We start from the raw sequence: 2,767 nt of genomic DNA, 5'->3' as shown, positions 1-2,767 counted from the left end.
CCCTTTTTTACAGTGGGGAACTCTATCTGATGGCCATATTTCACCCATCAGATAACGTTCCCCCTTTTTTACAGTGGGGAACACTAACTGATGGACATATTTCACCCATCAGCTAACGTTCCCCATTAGATAACGACCCCCCCCGCCCCCGCATCTAGGCGCGCAGACAGTTTCAAGTTACAGCTTCAACTACGCACATAGAACATACCGGAGATCGCTATTAATCATACTAAGAACAATTTCTGTCAGAGAAATTGTTCTTACCCTTTAATGGACCAGGCTTTTGAGCGTCTAGCAGTTGATCCGCTTCAGTGAGATTTTTCTCACACTGAGGGGAAGTGTGTGTGGGATCAGGATCAGAGTTCTGCCGTGTTCTAATCACATCATTTAGTGGAATGTTACCTGATTTCAAAAATGTTCTCACAGAGAAATACAACAGGTTTTGTTTGATAACCATAAATTAGAATTTTTTTTAATTTTTTTATTTTACGTACAACAAAAAAATAATCTTGCGCAACCTTTGCTACAAACTATGAACATTTTCGCACTTCCTCTTAAGGAATTTATTTGGGGGCCCAAGCAAAAGTAACTAACTTATTGATGTTTTACCATCACCGTATGAAGTGTGCTTTAGCCTTTGAGTAGCAGAACGCAGCACAGTTGAAGCTTCCAGCAGGTCAGCATCAGTTTGTTTTTATGAGTATTACTATAACGGAGGCTGGTATCGCGCTTGACATAAAACTATTTATATATGTCATCACATGGAATTATATAAAGTTTTAAAAATTTTCTTTTTAGATATATATTTTTATTGCTTTTCTTCATTGGATATTACGTTGATTAGACTGATTCCAAATAATGTTTAGGATTGTCCTGGATAGGATTGTCCTGGTGCTGTTACATGTCAATCCCCTGGGGCGCGGCAAATCAAACTACGTGCGATTGCGTCAAAATCTTTCTGACGTTTAAATTGGTTAATTAACCACGTGCATTCACATCGATTGACACTGGCACAGCTGCATACTGTCTTTGTGACCAATTTCTTCGAAAACTGCGTGACATTGAGAAAAGTTGCAAGAAATGGACCCGTTAATATTTGGCAATGTTTTACAATATCTATCCTTTGGAAGATACCCTGAAGGCTCTTCTAAAACTCAAAAATACAAGATAAAAAATAAGGAGCAGCAGTTGACTTCGCAGTTGACGGTGATTACATTTTCAAAAATTAAATCTATTTTTTTTACAAATGAGGTCCAACCGACCCACACCCGTAAAACTTGGATCGTTTGCCATAGTCCTCCACGTTTTCCTCAGTTCTCGCATGCACAAGCGGGGGAAAAAGTCTTTAATCTTTTCCTGACCTAATTTGAGACAACTACCTTCTTTGAGACCATTTCCATTAACATTTTTCAAGTAGCCCATTACCAATATATAACTTGAAATTGTAGTCAAAGTAATAGTATTATTTATCGAAAAAATTAGGGCAAATTATTGTGCATTGAGACAAGCTTTGTATATCGACTTAGTTACCTTTCCAATTTTATTTTAAAATTTCCACTTTATTTGTTTGCAAACCGTCTTTTGGCTGACCTGCTAGTTAGCCAGGAGAACTGGCACTATGTGTGTGTGCGTGTGGTGGTGGTGGTGGGTGCGTGTGTGTGCGCGCGCGCGCGCACGTCCTTGTGTGTGTTTTAACATGTGATATTTCTACAGATGGAGTCTTGTATTACTGCAAAGGACGCAGTGATTCAAAACGCAAGGTAGTGACCTTAACAGAGGAAGCGGAACAAATATTTAAAGAGTTCCATGCCAGTCCTTTTGGTGCCCACTGTGGCATTGTTAAAACAAGACACGCAATCACCAAGAGGTTCTACTGGCCTGGCATGACCAAAGACATTGAAAAATGGGTAGGTATTTTTTTTTATAAAACAAGTCTCACAATGACAATATGATGACAGGTTTATTACTATAGCACACTGCTTTACGGCCCAGGTGAAAAAAAAAAGTATTTGTATATGTATTTGTAAGACTTTAGTTGATGGGGTGTGCATAAGACTGATATGATACTGCCATAAACATGAGATAACACCTGTTAAGAACATATCTTGAACTGTCATTCAGTAAATAATGACACTTAATGAGAATTTGCTTTAAAAGTTGGATGAAAAGGGGTTGTGTTTATGATAGTGTCATGTCAGATACCGTTTCCCCACTGTAAAACAAGGGGAACACTATCTGATGGGTGATTTTAACATAGGGGGAACGCTATCTGATGGGTGAACTGTGGCCATCAGATACCGTTTCCCCACTGTAAATCAAGGGGAACACTATCTGATGGGTGATTTTAACATAGGGGGAATGCTATCTGATGGGTGAAATATGTCCATCAGATAGTGTTCCCCCACTGTAAAACGGGGAACGTTATCTGATGAGTAAAAAGAGGCCATCAGATACCATTTCCCCACTGTAAAACAAGGGGAATGCTATCTGATGGGTGATTTTAACATAGGGGGAATGCTATCTGATGGGTGAAATATGGCCATCAGATACCGTTCCCCCACTGTAAAACAGGGGGAACGCTATCTGATGGGTGAAATGTGGCCATCAGATACCGTTCCCCCACTGTAAAACAGGGGGAACGCTATCTGATGGGTGAAATGTGTCCATCAGATAGCGTTCCCCCACTGTAAAACAGGGGGAACGCTATCTGATGGGTGAAATATGTCCATCAGATAGCGTTCCCCCACTGTAAAACAGGGGGAACGCT

This window comes from Poecilia formosa, unplaced genomic scaffold (genome assembly GCF_000485575.1).
Source record: "Poecilia formosa unplaced genomic scaffold, Poecilia_formosa-5.1.2 Scaffold18, whole genome shotgun sequence".
NCBI lineage: Eukaryota > Metazoa > Chordata > Actinopteri > Cyprinodontiformes > Poeciliidae > Poecilia > Poecilia formosa.
The sequence above is the reverse complement of the archived record's forward strand: the minus strand, read 5'-3'. Positions refer to the sequence as shown.